Source organism: Saccopteryx leptura, chromosome 2 (assembly GCF_036850995.1).
Source record: "Saccopteryx leptura isolate mSacLep1 chromosome 2, mSacLep1_pri_phased_curated, whole genome shotgun sequence".
In the NCBI taxonomy this organism is placed as follows: Eukaryota; Metazoa; Chordata; class Mammalia; order Chiroptera; family Emballonuridae; genus Saccopteryx; species Saccopteryx leptura.
Window position 1 is genome coordinate 188959069 of NC_089504.1, and position 17424 is coordinate 188976492.

The 17424-nt window shown below is 37.1% G+C and overlaps 1 protein-coding gene across 4 annotated transcripts in view; it reads right to left on the reverse strand.

The window, feature by feature from the left end:
- Nucleotides 1-17424, reverse strand: part of MLF1 (myeloid leukemia factor 1) — a 39181-nt gene that overhangs the window by 15783 nt on the left and 5974 nt on the right. The gene's annotated exons all lie outside the window — the stretch shown is intronic.

Genomic DNA, 17424 nt, shown 5'->3' on the forward strand with positions numbered 1-17424 from the left:
ACACTTTAGGGGAAGAGAATTACCTCATAAAACCCCACTATTCATGAATACAATTTGTAGACAATAAAATGATCTCATAAAGACCTAGTATTCATAAATACAAAACTGTTTTTCTGTTATTCACTATAACTCATGTATGTATAATAATAAAAACACACCTTTATCCCTGACGATATAAAAATGATAAAGACAAAATAACACATCTCTGGTAGCATAAGCCAGCACTAAGGGGAATGGCAAAAAAGGCTGAAGAATTCTGCTACCAAGTAGAGGTCACCTTGGGCAGTCAGTGATATAAATTCTAGTCAGGACTAATAAAGAATGCTAGCTTATTTATTTTTTTAAAATTTAATTTCTTGGGAGGATATTACTTAATAAAATTATATAGGTTTCAAGTGTACAATTCTGTAATACATCATTCATATATACATTGTGTGCCCACAACCCAAAGTCAAATCTTCTGTTGCCATACCTGACCCTCTTTAGTCTTTACTGCCTCCCTGTCCCCACTTCCTTCAGGTGACCACCATACTGTTGTCTGTGTCTGTTTGTCTTGTTTGTTCATTTGTTGCTTTCAGTTTTATACCCCATATATGAATGAAATCATATTGTTCTTGACTCTGTCTGGTGTCTACCTTAACATGATAGTTTCAAGATCGACCCTTGTTGTCACAAATGACAGTATTTCATCTTTTCTTATCACTGAGTAGTATTCCATTGTATATAATAGCACATTTTCTTTTTTTAAATTAATTTATTGTGTTTACATAAATTCTAATGTCACCTGTGTTCCCCAGTACATCTACCCTGCCTCCCTCCCCATAACGCCCTCCCCCCTTCCCTCCAGGATTTACTTTTCTTCTCTGGTCCATCCTATCACCCTATCATCCCCTTTCTCTCTGTCTGCTTTCCCTCTGGATCCTTTGATCCCATCTCTGTCTCTATTCCTCTGCTCAGTTCATATTGTTCGTTGAATGTCTCATATGAGTGAGGTCATGATATTTTTCTTTCTTTGCCTGCCTTATTTCACAATAGTTTCCAGTTCCATCCATGTTGTCACAAAAAATAATATTTCCTTCTTTTTCATGACCCCATAGTATTCCATTGTATATATGCACCAATGCTTTTTAATCCAATCATCACTGATGAACACTTGGGCTGTTTCCATGTCTTGGTTATTGTAAACAATGCTGCCATAAACATGGGGCTGGCATTTCTCCTTTCAAACAGTGCTATGGTGTTCTTGGGGTATATTCCTAAAAGTGAGATGGCTGTGTCAAAAGGCAGTTCGATTTTTAATTTTTTGAGGAATCTCCATACTGTTTTCCACAGTGGCTGCCCAGTCTGCATTCCCACCAGTAGTGCAGGAGGGTTCCCTTTTCTCCACATCATTGCCAGCACTTATTCTGTGTTGTTTCGTTGATGAGCGCCATTTTACTGGTGTGCGGTGATATTTCATTGTGGTTTTAATTTGCTTTTCTGTAAAGATTAGTAATGTTGAGCATTTTTTCATATGTCTATTGGACATCTGTATGTCCTCTTTGGAGAAGTGTCTATTCATCTCTTTTGCACATTTTTTGATTGGACTGTTTATCTTCCTGGTGTTGAGTTTTAGAAGTTCTGTATAAATTTTGGTTATTGACCTCTTATCAGACATATTGTCGAATGTGTTCTCCCATTGTGTGGTTTGCCTTATTATTTTGTTCATATTGTCTTTAGCTGCGCAAAAGCTTTTTAGTTTGATATAGTCCCATTTGTTTATCCTGTCCTTTATTTCTCTTGCGTGTGGAGATAAATCAGCAAATATGTTGCTGCAAGTGATGTCGAAGAGCTTATTGCCTATGTTTTCCTTTAGGATGCTTATGGTTTCATGACTTACATTTAAGTCTTGTATCCATTTTGAGTTTATTTTTGTGAATGGTGTGAGTTGGTGGTCTAGTTTCATTTTTTTGCAGGTAGCTGACCAATTTTTCGACCACCATTTGTTAAAGAGACTGTGGTCTCTGTTTACTCCATTGTATGCTATTACCACCCTTGTCAAGTATCAATTGTTCATAAAGGTGTGGGTTTATTTCTGGGTTCTCTGTTCTGTTCCATTGATCTATATGCCTGTTCTTTTATGCCAGTACCAAGCTGTTTTGATTACAATGGCCTTATATACGTAGTATAACTTGATATCAGGGAGTGTGATACCTCTTAGATTATTCTTCTTTTTCAAGATTGCTGAGGCTATTTGTGTTCCTTCTTGGTTCCATATAAAATTTTGGAATATTTGTTCTTTATCTTTGAAGTATGCCCTTGGTATTTTAATTGGAATTTCATTGAATTTATAAACTGCTTTGGGTAATATGGACATTATAATGATGTTTATTTTTCCCAGCCATGAACAGGGTACATGCTTCCACTTGCTTGTATCTTCCTTGATTTATTTTAACAATGTTTGATAATTTTCTGAGTACAAGTCTTTGACCTCCTTGGTTCAATTTACTCCTAGGTATTTTATTTTATTTGCTTCAATAGTAAAGGGGATTGTTTTCTTAATTTCTCTTTCAGACAGATCATTGTTGGTGTATAAAAATGCCTCTAATTTCTGAGTATAAATTTCATATCCTGTCACCTTGCTGAATTCACTTATCAGGTCCGGTAGTTTTTTGACTATGACTTTAGGGTTTTCTAGGTACAGTATCATATCATCAGCAAATAATGATAGTTTTATTTCTTTTCCAATTTGGATGCCTTTTATTTCTTCTTCTTGTCTGATTCCTGTGGGTAGGACTTCCAGAACTATATTGAATAAGAGTGGGGAAAGGGGGAACTCCTGCCTTGTTCCTGATCTTAAAGGGATTGCTTTTAATTTTTGCCCATTGAGTATGATGTTGGCTGTGGGTTTGTCATAGATGGCCTTTATCATGTTGAGGTATGTTCCCTGTATTACCATCTTGCTGTGAGTTTTGATTATAAGTAGGTGTTGGATTTTATCAAATGCTTTTTCTGCATCTATTGATATTATCATGTGGTTTTTCTCCTTCCTTTTATTTATGTGATGAATCACACTGATTGATTTGTGGATATTGTATCAGCCTTGCCTCCCCAAAATGAATCCCACTTGATCATGATGTATGATTTTTTTTCATGTATTGCTGGATCCAGTTTGCTAATATTTTGTTGAGAATTTTGGCATCTAAATTCATCAGGGACATTGGCCTATAGTTTTCTTTCTTTGTGTTGTCTTTGCCTGGTTTTGGAAACAGAATTATGCTTCGCCTCATAAAAGGAGCTTGGAAGTTTTTCCTCCCCTTGAATTTTTTGAAATAGCTTGAGAAGGATTGGAGTTAGTTCTTTGAATGTTTGGTAGAATTCGCCTGTGAAGCCATCTGGCCCAGGGCTTTTGTTTGTTGGGAGTTTATTGATAACTGTTTCGATCTCATTTGTTGTAATCGGTCTATTTAGGTTTTTTGATTCTTCCAGATTGATTTTTGAAAGATTACATTTTTCCAGGAATTTTTCTATTTTACCTAGGTTGTCTAATTTTTTGGCATGCAGTTCTTCACAGTATTTTCTTACAATACTTTATATTTCTGCTGTGTCCATTGTTACTTCTGCACCCTCATTTCTAATTTTATTTGAGTCCTTTCTCTTTTTTAGTCTCTATGTTATTTATTTCTGCTCTGATCTTTATTATTTCCTCCCTTCTACTTCCTGTTTACTTGTTCTTTTTCTAGTTCTTTTAGTGGCAGGATTACATTGTATTTTTGAGCTTTTTCTAGCTTCTTAAGGTATGCCTGTAATGCTATGAATTTCCCTCTCAGGACTGCTTTTGCTGTGTCCCAAAGATTTTGAGTTGTTGTATGTTCATTTTTATTTATTTCAAGGAAATTTTTTATTTATTCCTTGATCTCATTGTTGACCTAGGCATTAATAATATGCTGTTTAGTTTCCAAGTGTTTGAGTGTTTTTCAGTTTTCCTATTGTAGATGATTTCTAGTTTCATACCATTGTGGTCAGAGAAGATGCTTGATATGATTTCAATCTTCTTAAATTTGTTGAGACTCGTTTTATGCCCTAACATGTAATCTATCCTAGAGAATGTACCATGAGCACTTGAAAGGAATATATATTCTGCTGGTTTAGGGTAGAAGGTTCTGAAGATATCTATTAAATCCAATTGATCTAGTATATCCTTTAATTCTGTTGTTTCTTTGTTAATTCTCTTTCTTGAGGATCTATCCATTGATGTTAGTGGGGTATTGAAATCCCCTACTATTATAGTATTGCTGTTGATCTCTCCCTTTATGTCCATCAAAATCTGCATTATATATTTAGGTGCTCCTATATTAGGTGCATATATATTTATAATGGTTATCTCTTCCTGTTGGATTGTTCCCTTTATCATTATGTAGTGACCTTCTTTATCCCTTACTATAGTCTTTGTTTTAAAGTCTATTTTGTTATACTCTGGTTTCTCTTCAGATCGCATAAATCTTTCGCTTTTTAAAGTCCATTTTGTCAGATATAAGCATTGCTACCCCAGCTTTTTTTCATTTCCATTTGCATGAAATATTTTTTTTCCATATTTTTACTTTCAGTCTATGTGTATCTTTTCTTTTGAGGTGCATCTCCTGTAGACAGCATACGTATCAGTCCTGTTTTCTTATCCATTCAGCTACCCTATGTCTTTTAATTGGGACATTTAATCCATTTACATTTAAGGTTATTATTGATATGTAGTTGTTTATTGCCACTTTATTCTTTAAAGTTATAGTCCTCTTTTACTTTATTCTTTTCCCCCTTTGTTCTGTTTACAACAGGCCCCTTAACATTTCTTGCAGCATTGGTTTGGTTGTAATGAATTTCTTGAGGGTTTTTTTTTTTTTTGTCTTGGAAGCTTTTTTTTCCTCCTCCAATTTTAAAAGATAGCCTTGCTGGATAAAGAAGTCTTGGTTGTAGGCTCTTGTTCTACATAACTTTGCATATGTCTTGCTATTCCCTTCTGGCCTCAAGGGTTTCTGTTGAGAAGTTGGATGTCATCCTTATGGAGGCTCCTTTGTAGGTGATAGCCTTTTTTTCTCTAGCAGCTTTTAATATTTTCTCTTTATCTCTTAGCTTTGGTATTTTAATTATGATGTGTCTTGGTGTAGTTTTTTGGGATTTCTCTTTAATGGAATTCTCCGTGCTTCTTGAACTTGTGTGACTTTTTCCTGCATCAATTTAGGGAAGTTTTCAGCTATAATTTCATTGAACAAGGTCTCTAATCCTTGTTCTTTCTCTTCTTCTTCAGGAACCCCTATGATGCCGATGTTGTTTCTCTTTAGGATGTCACAAAACTATCTTAGAGTTTCCTCAGTTTTTTTTAGTCTCTTTTCTTTTTGGTGCTCTGCTTCGAGCTTTCACTTATCTTGTTCTCTAAGTCACTGATTCAATCCTCTGCTTCATCCAGCCTGCTTTCAATTCCTTTCAGTGTAGTCTTCATTTCTGATATTGTGTTTGTCATTTCTATCTGGTTCTTCTTTATGATTTTTGCGTGTTTTTTTGATGCTTTCAATTTTTTTTTTCAGGCCCAAAGATTAATTTTTATTAAATTTAATGCAGTGACATTGATAAATCAGGGTACATATGTTGAGAGAAAACATCTCCAGATTATTTTGACATTTGATTATGCTGTATACCCCTCACCCAAAGTCAAATTGTCTTCCGTCACCTTCTATCTGGTTTTCTTTGTGCCCCTCTCCTCCCCCACCCCCTCTCTCCTTCCTCACCCTATCCCCCCTCCCTCCACCCCCACCCCCATTACCATCACATTCTTGTTCATGTCTCTGAGTCTCATTTTTATGTCCCATCTATGTATGGATTCATATAGTTCTTAGTTTTTTCTGATTTACTTATTTCACTCCATATAATGTTATCAAGGCCCATCCATGTTATTGTAAATGATCCGATGTCATCATTTCCTATGGCTGAGTAGTATTCCATAGTATATATGTACCAAAGCTTTTGGTTTTTGTGTCCTTTTTGATGCTTTCAATTTCTTTACTGAAGTGTTCATTAAGTCCATCCATTGTACCTTTGAGATCTTTAAGCTTACTAAAAATCATTATTTTATAGTCTTCATCTGGTCATTTGATTACTTCCGATTCTTTGTCAGAGGATTTATCTTGTTGAAGCATATGACTTATGCTTCTCTGCCTACCCATTATTCTCTATGACTTGTAGGTTTCTTCCAGCTGTGATCTCCTACCTAGTAGAGCCTCTTTGAAGTCTTGATTTGTTTTCTTAACTCAGTGGTAGGTAGTAGTCTTGTTTACTGATCTCAGCTGGGGGCTTATTTGGAGCTGTATTCAGGAATGGCAGGGGGTATAACCTAAGACTCTGAAGGCCTCATCTGCCAGCTGCTTTCTGGTGGCGGGAAGCTTTCTCCGTTTCAGTAGCGGGAGGTGTATCTCAAATCTCCATGGAGACCTGAGTTATTGCCCCCCCTCCCCACTTCCTGTTTTCAGCTGTGTCTTGTTGCTCTAATTGGAGCTGGAGATCTTTCTGGAGGTGGGTCACCCAAAACCACTATAGGCTTGTGCTTTGTTGAGGGTTCAACCCCTTCTCCAGCTATGGTCACCACCACACTGGATGAGTCAGCTTCTTAGGTCATCCCATGCATTCCTCTGCCCGTCACCATGTCTCTCTCTCCCCATTTTCCTTTTGGAAGACAAGCCAGCCCTCTCAGCTCACCTCATACCCAGGTCCCCAGGCAAGTGGCTGTGAGCAATATTCACTGCTCTTTTCCTTGTAATGAGAGCCCTTCTGGGCTCTCAATCTTACCCCACCTTTGTTCCTGGAAGCAGGGGACACCCACCATGCCTTGGTGCTCCCTACCAGGCTTGGTGTGGCTTCTTTTTTGCTCCTTAGTTTTTGAGACCTGTTCTTTTAATCCAAAGTTGGTTTCTCATGCTAATTATTCCTAAATTAATTTGTAATCCAGTTTGGTGGTGTGAGCTGGGAGTCTGCATCTGCCTACTCCACTGCCATCTTGGTTCTCCCCAAACCCAAATTCGATTTCTTCTCAAGTCACTATTTGAGCGGTCAGCTTTCCAAAGCACCTCTGGACAGTCTGCCAGGGAATAAAAGCAGGAGTTCCTCCAACCTGTAGCACATTTTCTTTATTCAATGATCTATAAAAGGACATGGCAATTATTGCCATGTCTTGGCCACTGTAAATAATGCTACAATAAACATAGGAGTACATATATCTTTACCAATAAATGTTATTTATTTATTTTGCATTCTACATACAATTTATGGTGATACAAAAACTTTAAGTAGATTACATAACAGTGGTTATATTTGTAAAAAAAATGGCAGTTTAATAGTCTTTTAACTTGATGTTTACTTTACCAATAACTTTTTAAATTTTTCATATAGATACCAGAAGAGAGGTTGCTGGGTCGTATGTAACTTTGTTCTTAAATTTTGAGGAACTGCCATATTGCTTTTCATAGTGGGTATCTCAGTTTGCATTCCCACCAGCAGTGAGTGAGGGTTCCTTTTTCTCTGCACCCTCTTCAATACTTATAACTTCTCTTGTTGTTAATAGCCATTCTAACAGGTGTGAGGTAGTATCTCATTATAATTTTTTCTTTTCTTTTTTACATTTTATTTACTGATTTTAGAGAGAGAGGAGGAAGAGAAGGTGGAGGGAGAAGAGTGGAAAGCATCAACCTTGTAGTAGTTGCTTCTCATGTGTGCCTTGATCAGGAAAGCCCAGTGTTTCAAACTAGTGACGTCAGCATTCCAGGTCAACACTTTATCCATGGCACCACCACAGGTCAGGCTAATTGTAGTTGTTTTTTTTAAGTGGGCATTGTAGAAGTCTATGGAGGGACTGTTTAAAATTTTTTTTTATTTATTCATTTTAGATAGGAGAAACAGAGATAGGACAGAGAAGGGGGGGGGAGGAACAGAAGCATCAACTCCCATATGTGCCTGACCAGGCAAGCCCAGGGTTTCGAACTGGCGACCTTGACATTCCAGGTTGATGCTTTATCCACTGTGCCACCACAGATCAGGCCAGTTCATTGTAGTTTTGATTTGCATTTCTCTAATAGCTAGTGATGTTGAGCATCTTTTTGTATAGCTGTTAGGCATTTCTATGTCTTCTTGAGAGAAGTGTCTGTTCAGGCCATCTGCCAAATTTTTTTTTTTTGCCTATTTTTTATTTGAACTTTTTTGTTATTAAGTTACATAAGTTCTTTTTTTTTTTTTCCATTTTTCTGAAGCTGGAAACAGGGAGAGACAGTCAGACAGATTCCCGCATGCGCCCGACCGGGATCCACCCGGCACGCCCACCAGGGGCAACGCTCTGCCCACCAGGGGGCGATGCTCTGCCCATCCTGGGCGTCGCCATGTTGCGACCAGAGCCACTCTAGCACCTGAGGCAGAGGCCACAGAGCCATCCCCAGCGCCCGGGCCATCTTTGCTCCAATGGAACCTTGGCTGCGGGAGGGGAAGAGAGAGACAGAGAGGAAAGTGCGGCAGAGGGGTGGAGAAGCAAATGGGCGCTTCTCCTGTGTGCCCTGGCCGGGAATCGAACCCGGGTCCTCCGCACGCTAGGCCGACGCTCTACCGCTGAGCCAACCGGCCAGGGATAAGTTCTTTATATAGTTTAGATATTAACCCTTTATTGGCAGTATTATTTGCAAATAACTTTTCTCATTCAAATGGCTGCCTTTTTTTGGCTGGTAGTTTCTTTTGCTGTGCAGAAACTTTTCAGTTTGATATGTCTCATTCATTTATTTTAATAGACAAAGACAAAGTTATATAATATAGGTTACTTTCTGAGGCTTTGTTTCCAATAACTCTAAATACTAGAAATCACCACATATTAAAATATCTTCTAAGTCTTAAGATAGTGGTTCTCAAAGATTTTTTGAAATTATTATTTTTTTTTTTTTTATATTTTATTTATTGATTTTTTAGAGAGAGGGCAGAGAGAGAGAGAGAGAGAGAGAGAGAGAGAAGGGGGAGGAGCAGGAAGCATCAACTCCCATATGTGCCTTGACCAGGCAAGCCCAGGGTTTCGAACCGGCAACCTCAGTATCCCAGGTTGACGCTTTATCCCACTGCGCCACCACAGGTCAGGCTATTTTTTGAAATTATCAACGAACTAGTGGGCAGTTTAGAAATGCAGACTCCTGCACTCACTCCAGCCTCCCAGCAGAATTCAGTACATCTAGGTGTGGTTTCTAGACATGCAACTCTGGTGACTTTAACTCAAATAGTCCCTTATTTGAATTATTAAAACCCAGCCTACGTTTCCATAGCTGTAAAACAAGGAGAATATTACATATTCCTTTTGTTGAGATTAAATCACATAATCTGAAAGCACAAAGTAGTGTCCGGCCCGTATAATATTTGAATGTTAATTTTCCTTATCTTTTCTTAACTCATGTATGAATGCCACTCCCTATTATGCTATTATTAAATGCCTCTCAAAAAAGTGTATTTTATTTAAAAACAAATATGGCAATAATGTTTCATGACATAGTCTATGTGCTGTATGAATATCAATGTTCTTATGTTCTTAGTCTTATGTTACACCACTCTTCCAAGTTCAATTCAAGAAACTAATTTTTTTACTGCCTTAGCTCGATGGTTTCCTTCCAGTTATAAAGTCACTGATAAATTCCTTTTTGCTTACTCTAGAAACATGATGGCAAACCTTTTTATAAAAACTGCCCACTTTTACAGTGCTGGTCAACCTGGTCCCTCCTGTGGACGTGAGGGAACAGGTTGACCAGCACTGCAAAAGGAGGCAGTTTTTATAAAAAGGTTCACCATCACGGCTCTAGAACTTAAGTCATATCTCCATTAGAGCTCACATTACCATGGCAATCCTATTCTTCCCAGTGGTCCATTTGAGCCCTCTAACAGTCTGCCTTCCTTTCAGACTTCTCCACTTCAGTGTTATACTCCTGAGGTCATCCTTGCCACTTCTAATTCTAAATTCCAGTCTTCTAATGTCATCATGAGGAAGTTCAAAACTCTGTCTTCATTCAGTAGTTCCAGGCAAAAAAAAGTTTCCTTTGAATTCTGCAGTCTCTGGATACATAAACCCACTCCAAGGTAGCTCAGATTTATTTACTTATCACCTTGGAGGTTAATAAAAAGCTCCAAATGTAACTGATTATCAAACCATTTAATTGGATTTGTGTGTAAAGAGTTTTTTTTTTCAATTCAGCTTTGTTTAGGTATAATTTACATACAATAACATTTATCCAGTTCAATTGCAGTTTGATGAATTTTGAAAAATAGATACAGTAATCACCACCACCACAATCAAGATGCAGAACATTTCTAGGGGTGTGGAGGGAGGTGAAAGAGGGTAAAAGGGGGATAAATGGTGATGGAAGGAAACTTGACTTGGGGTGATAAACAATATAATGTAGAAGTGATGTATTATAGAATTGTGCACTTGAAACCTATATAATTTTATTAACTAATGTCACCCTAATTAATTCAATAAATAAATTTAAAACAAGGTTTGTAATATAAAATTCCAAACAAATTAAAAAATTGATATATGCATGTTTATAATATAGAGAAAAATCTCAGGATTTATGTAGCAATCTGATCATAGTAGCTGTATTCTGGAAGGGTCACTAGATAGTTGGGGGCCAAAGGTGCCTCCCCACCTCTCAGTCTTTTGGTCTTGTTATTTTGTTGAAGTATAGCACATACAGAAAAGTGCACATATGATATATACAGCTAAGTAAGATTTTTTCCTACCTTAATAAATTTTAAATGTACAGTTCAGTAGTTTTAAGGATATATTCACATTGGTATGAGGAAGGAGTCTTTTAACTACATAGTCTTCTGTATCTTCTGAGTTTTTGCCATAGGCATGTACTACATATTCAAAAAACACACTTTTGAAAATGTAAAGCACCTTTCTACTTCAGAAAATAAGGTATTAATTGCCAGATGTTGAATGTTACTGAATTTAAAACAACTTTTCTATATTTTAAAGTCTTATAGTGCATATGTAAATATGAAAAATCAAAACAAGAAAGTTCTGCAATTCCAAATCAAATGCAAATGTTCAGTCTAGGCTGTATAAATATGTTTTTCTTTCATAGTAGTAATAAAGCTTATTTTGTTGTAGTCCCTGTAAAATGCTAAAATGCTGTAAAAAATTATGCCTATTTATCTTACTCAGTGAAAATCCTAAAGCATACTACCTTGTCAAATTTTGGTCATGGTAAGACACAACTAAGTTTTATGTTTTAATAAATTCATATTTCCCAGCTGTTATTAATTAGGCATTAGTTTTAAAATAACACAAAGACAGAAATTGTACTCTAAAAAACATTGTTCAGTTCTGAGGCCCTACTGCCTTAGTTAAACTTGAACATAATTTATAAATATTAAATGGAGAAGTTTGTTAGTAGAATGCTTCAAATGATTGATTCTACTACAAATCATGTAAAGGCAACTGTTTTTAAGTTATCTAAAATATTATTTTTAAAGCTAGTGTGGTCAACTAGATTATTGCTTTGCCGTTCAGAAACATAGTATCTCAGCAGTGAAGTTTTACAAAAAATAAAGAATGAGGTCAATAGTTCTAGCAATCATAATCTAGTCTTCTACTCAGAAAGCAGTGCTGTTTCCCAGGTACCTCTGAAGATATTACAAAGAATTAAAACAAAAAAAAATAAAATAAAATGAGTATCCTCTAAATAACTCTAATAGTGAGGCTGTATATGAGAGTGTCTTCAGACTGTTTTGTTCTATAGATCTGCTTATACTTGTGCAATATCAGGTGTTTTAAAGGAAATTTAAGTAGAAAAAGAAATATAGCTATGAGCAACTTAAATAAATAGCAGGTCCTCTGCATACTTGACTGATATATGTCCAACCACCTGTGCATTGGGACCACTGCTGATCTAGATGATTCAAAGCCAATTCAGAAAGCTGATGGTGTCCTTGGCCAGTTGGCTCAGCAGTAGAGCATTAATCGGCATGTGGGAGTCCCAGGGTTCAATTCCCAGTCAGGGCACACAGGAGAAGTGACCATCTGCTACTCTATCCCTTCCTTTTTTCTTTCTCCCCTCTCTCTCTCTTTCTTTTCCTCTTGCAGCCATGGCTCTAACGGTTTGAACAAGTTGCCGCCCCCCCCCCCCCCCACGCACTGAGGATGGCTCCATGGCCTCACCTTAGGGCTTGGTTGCCCAGCAACAAAGCAGCAGCCGCAGATGGGCAAAGCATTGCCCCATAGGGGGCTTGCTGGGTGGATACTGGTCAAGGCACATGCAGGAGTCTGTCTCTCTGCCTCCCCACCTCTCAGTAATAATAATAATAATAATAATAATAATAATAATAATAAAGAAAGCTGATGGTTGACTAATCTATACTTTTAAAATTCTTAACATGTCAGTACTCTTACTTCTCCCTTTGCTCTCCTGCCATTATCCTCTTGTCCTTTTTTAAACCAACTCACTTGGGGACACTGCTCTACTTTTCAGCCTCTTTCCTGTTTACTGTAAAATTTTATGCACAGTCATAAAAGGAAAATGTTCTCGGTGAGTGCAGATTGAGGATGCTCTTTGTGCAAGAGAATAGAAAAACTTTAACAGGAGTACAGAAATTAAATTATTCTTAACCAAATTAGTAACTGAGTCTGAATAAAAAGATTTTTTAGCTGATTGTTAAGTATTAACTGGAAAAACATAGTTGTGCTAAATTAGGAAATAAAATAAAGACATAAGAGCATTAGATTTATTTAGATATTATATTTCATATCCTTTCCAATTAAAAACAGACTATCATTAATAAACAAACAAGTATAGATATTATACAAACAATGCAGAAAAATATAAATAAAGTAATTTTCCATGAGTTCTTGTGGGATTTTTATTTTTGGATTTTTGTATTATTGATAAGAGTAATGGTCACAGAAAATTTAACAAACTACCATTCCTGGATTTTCCACCTGTAAAAATTTGAGAATCATTCTTGTAGCAGAATTACAGGTAACTTGCATTATAGAGAAGTTGTAACAATTTAAAAATTAAATGGATCAGTGGCACACAATGAGCAGCTTAAGTTTTAGCATAAAAAGAAATTGTTTTATATTTTTCCAAATCAGGATCTGAAGAGCAAAAAGTTATTTTAACATTAAGAAATCAGAATTTGGTATATTTCTCTACTTTTTTCTTTTTCTATTTTTTAATCAAGTGAGAGGCAGCGAGGCAGAAAGACAGACTTTCACATGTGTCCCAACTAGGATCCACCTGGTAAGCCCTGTCTGGGCTGATGTTCTGTCCATCTGAGGCCACTGCTTTGTTGCTTAGCAACCAAGCTATTTTCAGCACCGGAGAGGCCATGGAGCCATCTTCAGCACCAGGGGCCAACTTTCTCATCTGAGCCATGGCTGCAGAAGGGGAAGAGAAAGAAGGTAAGGGGTGGGGAAGAAGATGGTCACTTCTCCTGTGTGCCCTGACAGGGAATCAAACCTGGGACTTACACATACAGGCCAATGCTCTACCACTGGGCCAACTGGCTAGGGCCCCTACTATTTTCTTTAGGAAAAAAAAAAGAGAGAGGGAGTTTCCACTAGTTGTAAGACCCTAAGTGAGCTATCTAAGAAACAATTTCCTTCTAATTCTTACCTCTAAAACTGGGTTATTCCAAAGTATTTCATATCTCAATGATAATACCAGGTGATAGGATTTTTTGTTAATTTTATTTGATGTGTATATGGTATTGTGGTTATGTAAGAAGATTAACATGGGCCTGACCTGTGGTGGCGCAGTGGATAAGGCGTTGACCTGGAAATGCTGAGGTCGCCAGTTCAAAACCCTGGGCTTGCCTGGTCAAGGCACATATGGGAGTTGATGCTTCCAGCTCCTCCCCCCTTCTCTCTCTGTCTCTCTCTTCTCTCTGTCTCTCTCTCTCCTCTCTAAAAATGAATAAATAAAATAATTTTTAAAAAAAGTTTAAAAAAAAAAGATTAACATGTTTTTCATAGATAGATGTGTTTGGAAATACATTGGGGCAAGATGACAAAAAGTCTGGAATTTGCTTTTAAAATACTTTGGAGATAGCAGCAGTTATAGAGATGTAAAATTTGAAATTCTGAGTAATGGATACATAGTATTGATATACTTTTGTACTATATGTTTAAAATATTTTTATAATAAACATATCTTAAAGAATAAAAATAAATAAATATAACTATATAAAGTTAAAAGATTTCATACTACCTGATATTTTAAAATGAATGACTCAAAAGAGAGTCCTTTTGCTTAGAGCTCTATATTTACTGGATATTTAGAGCTCAGAATATGGGTATAAAGATTAAAATGTTCATTCTTATTAATATGCAGATATTCAAGAAATCCAGTTAACCTTCCCTTTAGATATGTGGATGAGATTCAACTGTAATGAAGAAAGATATTTCAGGGAATATTAGATTTTTACCATGTATAAATGAGTATTAAACAGCTATTATATTATTTTCCTATAGAAACATAAAATTTAGTGACTTATTTTTCCAATTGCATTACAATTGAGCTAGAAATTCAGCACCTAAATGTGGCAAATTTAAACTGTTACCAATTTCTTTTTATTTAAACAGGGATAGGTATATTTATACATAGGGCAAAGGCTAAAAAAAAATCTTTATTTTTTGAGTGACATGAACAAAAGGCTGCCTGTTTAAAAACGCATTAAAATAAAAGTGGGCTTACAGTCTGGCTTTTGCACCTGTCTGAACCATTCAGGAAGAAATCTGGCTGGACCCTGAAGTGAGTTCAACTCATGTCTACCCAGGACAGCAACTGCTTGGAGATAAGACTTTATGATTTTTCTTGTTCAAACCTGAATTGTTTCTTTATATCAAAGCCCAAACTCTCTTGTGGTAGTAAATAGTTTATTATTTTTAAAAAAATTTATTGATTTTAGCCTGCCCAGGCGGTGGCGCAGTGGATAGAGCATCGGACTGGGATGTGGAGGACCCAGGTTCAAGGCCCTGAGGTCACCAGCTTGAGTGCGGGCTCATCTGGTTTGAGCAAGGCTCACCAGCTTGAGCCCAAGGTCGCTGGCTCAAGCAATGCGTCACTTGGTCTGCTATAACCCCCTGGTCAAGGCACATATGAGAAATCAATCAATGAACAACTAAGGAGTTGCAACGAAGAATTGATGCTTCTCATCTCTCTCCCTTTCTGTCTGTCTGTCCCTATCTGTCCCTCTCTCTGACTCTCTCTGTCTCTGCCACACACACACACACACACACACACACACACTATTGATTTTAGAGGCAGGAGAGGGAGAGACAGAGAGAGAGAGAGACAGAGAGACAGAGAGAGAGAGAAAAGGGAGGAAGAGCAGAAAGCATCAAATCATAGTTGTTGCTTCTTGTATGTGCCTTGACTGGGCAAGCCCAGGGTTTTGAACTGGCGACCTCAGCACTACAGGTTGACACTTGATCCACTGTGCAACCGCAAGTCAGGCATAAACAGTTGTTTAATATGTTTTTAAATTAACCTAATAGAGTTTATTTTATCAAGTGAGAGGTTAATAATTTTTATTTAATTGATTTATTTTTTTTTTTAGTGAGAGAAACAGAGAGAGAGACAGAGAGAGGGATAGACGAATAGGAAGAGAGAGAGATAAATATCAATTCATTGTGGCAACTTAGTTGTTCAATGATTGCTTTATAATATGTGCCTTGACCAGGGGCTACAGCAGAGTGAGTGACCTCTTGCTTAAGCCAGTGACCTTGGGCTCAAGCCAGCAACCTTGGGCTTCAAGCCAGTGATTAAGTGGTCATGTCTATGATCCCATGCTCAAGCCAGCGATCCTGTGCTTAAGCTGGTGTGCCCACACTCAAGGAGAAGACCTTGGGGTTTTGAACCTGGGTCCTCTGTGTCCCAACCTGATGCTCTATCCACTGTGCCACCACCTAGTCAGGCTACAGAGATTAATAGTTTTTCCATATTTCTATCTATTCATATTGTTACCTTGAAAATTAATGTTTCATTCTTTCAGGAAAAAATGTACTTATACTATTATGAAGGCCATATTATCTCTTTCAAGATCACTGACACAAACTATAATCAAACATAATGACACTTAGTACTAAATATATCATACTTTTTCTACTTAGTATTATTAACCTAGCAGAAGCTAGGGAAAATTGTTGCCTGTTGTAGTAATATAAGGTTATAGTAATTAAATATATAGAAATATAAAAATATGGAAGATATATAAAATTAAAATATTAAAAATAATTATTAAAATTAAATAAAGTTAAGCCATTTGGATAGGAATTAATATAGTGGTTTAGTGCCATAACTCTGTAATGTGATAAACAGACTCTGACTTTCAAGCAGAGCCCAGTTAGTATGTGTGTGAAGTTATACATAGATAAGAAGTGGCTTGGTATTATTTACATTAACTTTGTAAATTAATTAAAATAAGAACATCTTAAAAAGTGGTTTAATGTAAACATTTTAGTAGATTGACATAGAGGGGATTCCCTGCGAGGAACTCCCAAAAAGGTGGTTTGAGGAACTCCCAAAGAGGTCCTGTAGATTGACACCTGTTAGAACAGTGGTTCTCAACCAGTGGGTCGCGACCCTAGAGGGGTCGCCTAAAGCCATCAGAAAATACATAATGCATATCAGGTATTTACATTCCGAATCATAACTGTAGCAAAATTACAGTTATGAAGTAGCCACCAAAATTATTTTTTGGTTTGGGGTCACGGCATTAGAAAGGTTAAGAACCACTGTGTTAGAAGGTGTTTGGTCAGAAAAAGTACTAAAGCTGAGGGGCCCCCTACTGCAGTAGTCACCCAGACTCCAGCTTTGATGTGGACTGTCTTTATGCCCCTCTGAGCTCTAACCAAAGACAGCTGAGAGCAGCACGCCAACGGGCCCCCTTAATCTGTACCCAGGCACACCAAAAAGATTTATGAGTAATAAATTGCCTGTGTGATTATTGCAACTAATTTGTGTGTTGGTCATGTCTTTCATCCAGAGGGACTTAACAGTAGCATCCTCACAGCCACCTCAAGAGTAGTCTCGAAGAGGCTGCCAGCCCTGCTGATAAGCAGGAGTGTCCCACTGCACGGGGAAGTCAAATCAGGGATGCCTGATTGACGTAGAGCTTGGGCTCTACTGGGACATTGCCTCTTTCCCCTCACCAAAAATTTTAGCTCTTAAATTTATTCTCAGTCTCTTAGGAATGATTTCAACATAAAGGTGTTTTTTTTTAAAAGGATGAATATAGTTTCACTTAAGATAAGTCCTGTTTTTAAGACTCAAATATAAATATACATATGTGTATATCCACATGCACATATACATTTGGGGGTGTACAGCTTACAATTTCATTTGGCCTGTACAGGAATATAGATATTAATGTTTCTAAGTA